At 38.1% G+C, this 7,580-nt stretch overlaps 1 pseudogene; it reads left to right on the forward strand.

Moving 5' to 3' along the window:
- The first annotated feature begins 831 nt into the window (after positions 1-831).
- Positions 832-6,362, forward strand: LOC143638525 (protein LSM14 homolog B-like; annotated as a pseudogene).
- The last annotated feature ends 1,218 nt before the right edge of the window (positions 6,363-7,580 follow it).

Here is a 7,580-nt window from a genome sequence, read left to right on the forward strand (position 1 = left end):
CCTCCCATGCTAAAAATGGCAGCTTTCCTTTTTACTTAGCTGCCTGCCTAATATCCATCTGAAATGTAAGCTACAGGAGCAAGTGCCCAAACTGCTTAGAGACCCGAGGGGAAATAATGTCACTTTTAAATCCAGGCTGCTGTGGTAAACTGTTTCCTCTTATACTCTAGGATTCTACTCTTTCATTAAGTTCCCTGCACTGTGATCTGATAAAGATGTGCCATATGCTTCTTTACTAGCGTAATTACAGCCATAATATTTTAGTATGGAAAATTAGAAGAAAAAATAATTTTTTTTCTGAATGAGAAAGTATTTTGTATGGTAAAGTAATATTCTTGTGCTAAAGTCCAAGATAAAACAGAGGACAAAACTAAGGATATAAACGAGTTGTAGAATGTCTAAATAAGTTTGCAAAAGATTGTTGAAAGGTTAATCTCAAAAAAATTGTGTATGTAATTAAGTTGCCTATAATTAACACAGTCAAAGTTATTTAAGGACTGCTGTGAAACAAAGTCTAAAACATTGATCTGCTCTTATTAATATAATTTCTTATGTCTGTTAGGTTTTATTACTTAGGGAAATTAAGAAATTAGGATTCTACCTGCTTTAAAGTCTTAAGTGATTAATTTTTAACTGGTTAAATAAGTAAGTGTATTTTAGGTTATTACAATATAGTTGACATCCTAGATATATGTGACCAGAGATATGTATACATCTGAGAACTATGTTTGTATGAGCCTTGTCTAAGTGTTATGTAAGTTTGCAACATGACTCATCGCAAGGGTGGGTGGTGTAGTGACCACAAGGGATTGAGTGGGCCTGGCAGCTGCCATGAGCAGCTGCTAGGGCACCCTGTATCTGGGCAGCAGCAAGATCAGCCTAATCGGCAAGGTGCAGATCCACCACGAGGGAATTCTCTACACCATCGACACCGACAACTTCACCGTAGTGCTTGACAAAGTGAGCTCCTTTGGTACAGAAGATCATCCTACACCTAGGCCTGCTCCCCCAAGACAGGAAATTTATGAGTATATCATTTTCCAGGAAAGTGACATTAAAGATATCACTGTGAGCCAGGCGTGGTGGCACACGCCTGTGATCCCAGTGGCTCAGGAGGCTGAAGGAGAAGGATCACAAGTTCAGAGCCAGCCTCAGCAATGTCGAAGCACTAAGCATCTCAATGAGACCATGTCTCTAAATAAAATACAAAATAGGGCTAGGGATGTGGCTCAGTGGTTGAGTGCCCCTGAGTTCAAGCTCCAGTACCAAAAAAAAAAAAAAAAAAATATATATATATATATATATATATATATATATATATATATATATATATATCACTGTGTGTGAACTTCAGGAATCTGCCATTGTTCAGGTGCAACTTGTTGGACAAAGGCAGCTTTGACCATATTGAAAACTCCCCCAGGATCACTCAACATGTCAGTAGTACAGTTTTCTCTGGGCTCTGCCTCTGCCTAGCCCTTCCAGCTAAATGTGCCTTATAGCCCCTTCAGAAGGATGCCACCCTATGGCCAGCTGGTGTCCAGCTCCCTGCTCAGCCAGCAGTATGCTGCATCCTGAGGTCTAGAGAAGTTGGTAAGGCCTCCAGCCTCAACCACTACTTTTAGCCCTAGTTCTTCTCCATCTCCACAGACCATTTCAGAGTTTGACATGCCCTCAGAGCCACCTCAGCTCACTTCCAAGGGAGCTGGCTTTCCTTCTGCCCCTGTTGGCAAGGGCACTGCCAGGACCCAGCTCAATGGTCACCATGGTTGGTCAAGCAGCAAGACCACCAGTGATGAAGTCCCACCAGCAAATGTGCACATTCAAAGACGGGTGAATGACAAGAACAGAAGACTTCAGGGCTGGGGTTGTGGCTCAGGGGTGGAGCATTTGCCTACCATGCGTGAGGCACTGGGTTCGGTCCTCAGCACCACATAAAAATAAAATAAAGATATGTGTTCACCTATAACTAAAAAATAAATATTTAGGGTTGGGATTGTGGCTCAGCAGTAGAGTGCTCGCCTAGCGCATGCGGGACCCGGTTCGATTCTCAGCACCACATAAAAATAAAAGGCATTGTGTTGTGTCCGTCTACAAAAAAAAAAAAAAGATTCTCTCTCTCTCTCTCTCTCTCTCTCTCTCTCTCTCTCTCTCCTCTCTCTCTCTCAAATAAATAAATAAATATTAAAAAAAAAGAACAGAAGACCTCAAAGGAGGTGAAGAAGGATTTGCTCTAGAGGACAAAACCGTCCAGCTAATGTCAAGGAGAATACAATCAAGTTTGAAGGTGACTTCGATTTTGAGAGTGCAAATTCTCAGTTCAACCAAGGGGAGCTTGACAAAGAATTCAAGAAGAAACTGAATTTCAAAGAGGACAAAGTTGAGAAGAGGGAAGAGAAGGACCCAGCCAGGGGTGAGGATGTAGCTCGGGGTTGAGTGCCCCTGAGTTCAATCCCTGGTACCAAAAGAAAAAAAAAAATTGCAACCAGAAAGCCTGTACTTCAGAATATTCTCAGCAAAATATTCCATGAAGATGAAATGAAAAAAAAAAGTGAAAGCCAGTGAAGGGAGGTGTAGAGACAAGTGCACAGAGTATTGCATACGTGGCATACAATAAGGGCGCCTGAGTGGCAAACCACTTCCCTTGTGCTAGGCGAGTGAGTGGCAAACTGATCACCCTGTAGGCACAGCCCTGGGCATGAGGCCACCTATTGCAGTCCCAACGCTTGCTCTATGGCCCGCTCCTCAATTGGTCACTGCAAGGACAGTTGGCAAGAAATTGTCTGCCTATAATCTGCTTAGCTACTGCCCAAGTATATATACATGGTAACTGCACAATAAAATCAGACCTGCTTCCAGCTTGGTCTCTGGAGGTCTTGACTAGCGACTCCGCAGTCACACTCTTCTCTACCCTGTTCTGAGGACTCCTCACCGGACAAGACAGAGCCCACGCAGGGAGGAAGTTCACTAATAGTCAATCAAAGGAGAAACTAAATTAAAAACTAGAAATAAACCTAAATGACTGGGAACACAAACCATATCTCAATAATAACCTTGACTATTAATAGCCTAAACTCATCAATCAAAGGACATAGTCTGGCAGATTAGATTAAAAAACAAGACCCCACAATATGCTATCTCCGAGAGACTCACCTCATAGGCAAAGACATCCACAGACTGAAGGTGAAAGGATGGAAAAAACCACTTCTCTCACATGGATCATGTAAACAAGCAGAGGTTTCTATCCTCATATCTGATAAAGTGGACTTCAAGCCAAAGATAATAATCAGAAGGGACAAGGAAGGACAATTCATACTGCTTAAGGGAATTATACATCAATAAGACATAACAATCATAAATATTTATGACTCAAACAATGGAGCATCTATGTACATCAAACAAACCCTTCTCAACTTTAAGAATCAAATAGACCACAACACAATAATACTGGGTGACTTAACACACCTTTCTCACTACTGGGGAGATCTTCCAAACAAAAACTGAACAAAGAAACTATAGAACTAAATAATACAATCAATAATTTAGATTGAACGGACATATATAGTGTATGTCATCCATCAACAAGTGAATACACTTTCTTCTCAGTAGCACATGGATCCTTCTCTAAAATAGACCATATCTTATGCCACAAAACTACTCTTAGTAAATACAAAAAAAGGAGATAATACTCTGTATTCAATCACATCATAATGGAATGAAATTAGAAATCAACAATAGATGCTGAGTGCAGTGGTGCACACCTGTAATCCCAGCAGCTTGGGAGGCTGAGACAGGAGAATCACGAGTTCAAAGCCAGCCTCAGCAACTGCAAGGCACTAAGCAACTTAGTGAGAACCTGTCTCTAAATAAAATACAAAATAGGACTGGGGATGTGGCTGAGTGGTCAAGTGCCCCTGAGTTCAATCCCTGCAACAAAAAAAAAAAAAAAAGAAAGAAAAAAGAAAAAGAAAGAAAGAAAAAAGAAATCAATGATTAAAAAAATAGAAGCTACTCTATCACCTCTAAGCTAAATAATATGCTATTGAATGATGAATGGACAACAGAAGAAATCGTGTATGAAAAAAAAAAGAATTAGAGGTAAATGAGAATAATGATAAAACATATCAAAATCTCTGGAACACTATCAATGCAGTGCTAAGAGGAAAGTTCATTGCATTGAGCTCATTCATTAAAATAATAGAAAGTCAATGAATACAAGACCTAACCGTACATCTCAAAGCCCTAGATAAAGAAGAACAAATCAACATCAGAATCAGAAGAAGACAGGAAATAATTAAAATCAGCTGAAATCAATGAAATTGAAACAAAATAAATAATTTTAAAAATTGGAAAAATGGGGTTGGGATTGTGGCTCCATGGTAGAGCACTCGCCTAGCACGTGCAGGGCCCTGGGTTTGATCCTCAGCACCACATAAAAATAAATTAAATAAAGGTATTAAAAAATCCCTTAAAATTTGAAAAAAAACAAAAGGTTGGTTCTTTGAAAAAACAAATAAAATTGATAAGCCCTTAGCTATGCTAATGAAAAGAAAGAAAGAAAACTCAAATTACTAAAATTCATGATGAAAAAGGAACTATCACAATGGACACTACTGAAATACTGAGATAATTAGAAACTATCTTGAAAATTTATGCTCCAATAAAATGGAAAATCTTGAAGACATTGACAAATTTCTAGAGACATATGACCTACCCAAACCGAACCAGGAGGACATACACAATTTGAACATATCTATCTCAAACAATGAAATAGTACATGCCATCAAAAGCCTACCAAGGCTGGGCACAGTAGCGCATGCCTGTAATCCCAACAGATTGGGAGGCTGAGGCAGGAGGATTGCAAGTTCAAAACCAGCCTCACCAAAAGCAAGGTGCTAAGTAATCAGTGAGATCCTGTCTATAAATAAAATAAAAATAGAGTAGGGGATGTGGCTCAGTGGTCGAGTGCCCCTGAATTCAATCCCCAGTATCCCCCAAAACAAAACAAAACTACACTGAGATTCCATCTTACTCCAGTCAGAATGGCAATCATCAATAGAAGCAACAATAAATGTTGGCGAGGATGTGGGGGAAAAGGTACACTCATACACTGCTGGTAGGACTGGAAATTTGTGCAACCACTCTGGAAAGCAGTGTGGAGATTCCTAAGAAATCTTGGAATGGAACCACCTTTTGATCCAGTCATCCCTCACCTAGGTTTACACCCAAAGAACTTAAAATCAGCATACAACAGCAGCCTCATCAATGTTTATAGCAGCTCAATTCACAATAGCTAAACTATGGAACCAACCTAGGTGCCCTTCAACAGATGAATTATTAAAGAAACTGTGAGATATATATATATGTATATATATACACACACACACACACACACACACACAATGTAATATTATTGAACCTTAAAGAAAAATGAAATTATAGAATTTGCTGGTAAATGGATGTAACTGGAGAATATTATGCTAAGCGAAATAAGCCAATCCCAAAGAACTCCAAAGGCTGAATGTTTTCTCTGATTTGTGGATGCTAATACATAATAAAGGCAGGGAGAATAGATGTATTTTGGACTACACAGAGGGGAGTGAAGGGAGGAGAGGGTACATGGGGTTAGGAATGATAGTAGAATTAACCAGACATTATTACCCTATGTGCACATACGAATATATGTGTCCTATGTAACTCTACATTATGTATAACCAGAAGAATGAGAAGTTATACTCCATTTATGTATGATATGTCAAAATGCATTCTACTGTCATGTATAACTAATTACAACAAATAAAAAATATATTTTAAAAAGAGAGACTAGTAATGCTAAGAATGTGATTATATTCCATTTCATTATCAAGAGACACTAGAGGTTTAAATTCATACCACATATCCTTGAATCTTGACATTCTTTGATATTGAATGAACTTTTTGCTTTCACAACAGTAAAATGTCATGAAAGAGATTGTTCATCTATGATTAAGGTAACTTACAGGGCTGCTTGTTCACTGACAAGTGAACCTGCTAGGCAGGTCCTGCCTAGCAGGAGGCCCAGTACCTCCCTAAGGACCTCAACCCCTCCCTTTACTTTGTCCTGGACTCACCTTCCAGGCATGGTGTATGCCCGAGGGGTCGGTCTGATAGAATCTCAGAGTGCCATCAAAGTCAAAACCCACAATGAGGGCAGAGATGCCAAACAGCCTGCACCCACTGCTCTGTGTTTAATGCTTGGAGGAAAAGAAGTGGAAGCTGTCAACCATGAGAAAATTCATGTGAAATACAAAACAATTGTGCTTAGTGAAAGGATGAAATATTTGTCGTTAAGTCCATCTCCAGGTTATCTGTCATTCAAATAATAAATGAAATTAGCCAGTAGCTTCAAAAAAAGTTTGTAAAATGAAAGTTTATATAGGGTTACAGGCAAGGTAACAAAGTAATCTCTTTTATATATTATATCTAACACAAAAGGGCCACATTGCCATTTAAAAGTCTGGTTTATAGCTATTTGCTTTGACTAAGTCAATTTCTGATCATTAACACTGTTTCCTAAATGTATAAGAGATTTAAGGCTATTCTTTGAGCAGGACACTGTGGTGCACACCTGTAACCCCAACAACTCTGGAGGCTGAGGCAAGAGGATCATAAATCCAAAGCCAACCTTACCAACTTAGCGAGGCCCTAAGAAACTTACGGAGAACCTGTCTCAAAAAAAAAAAAAAAAAAAAAAACTTTTAAAAAGACTCGGGATGTGGCTCAGTGGTAAAGCGTCCCTGGGTTCAATCTCCTGTACCAAAAGCAAACAAACAATCTTTTGATTTTTTCTAGTACTACTAACCCATGCAGACCTGTGATTATTGTCATCATACACTATGAATTCTTAATTTTAATTTAAAAGTTAAACTTAGTAAATACTAAGGACATCTGTGCAATCATTACTCTAACCATTACTGGCTTCTCTGTATATTAAATATATTTATGTTCTTCAAATATACAAGCTTTTAAAATTTAAAGCTTAGTAGAACATTTTACCAATGTGGTGCTCTCCAAATGAAAATTGTCTGTAACAATAGTCTCCTTCATATTTATATAGAAACAACAAATTTAATTGGTATGTTTGTCATTTAACGTTTTGTTACTTTTGTAACTGGATAAAGGTAACCTGTTATCAATAAGTTGTATAAAATTTTCTGTTACTCTTCACATTGGGATGGCAATTAAACTGTATTTTTGTAAGATAATAAAGATAATCTAATTTGCTTAGAGATTGACAATGTGGAACATGAAAACATTTTGCTACTTTTTCCACAAAAAGAAGTTAAGAGCTTTCTCAGCCTTTCTATTTGATTCATGTTTTAGATGTAATGTTATATTATGTTAACTGATATTCAACTAAACTCAGGAAATAATACATGACAACTTTATAGAATAATACTTTCAAAAAGAGGCAAATATCAACTTCAGAAATAAAATACTTTAAGATTTATCAAAAGGCTAGCCTCACCTGAGTTAAGGCTCAGACTCTCATTCTTCTCCCTGTTGGGATGGTTCCAAAATAGGCTAGAATTAAGCTTATT

This window comes from Callospermophilus lateralis, chromosome X (assembly GCF_048772815.1).
Source record: "Callospermophilus lateralis isolate mCalLat2 chromosome X, mCalLat2.hap1, whole genome shotgun sequence".
NCBI classification, from domain to species: domain Eukaryota; kingdom Metazoa; phylum Chordata; class Mammalia; order Rodentia; family Sciuridae; genus Callospermophilus; species Callospermophilus lateralis.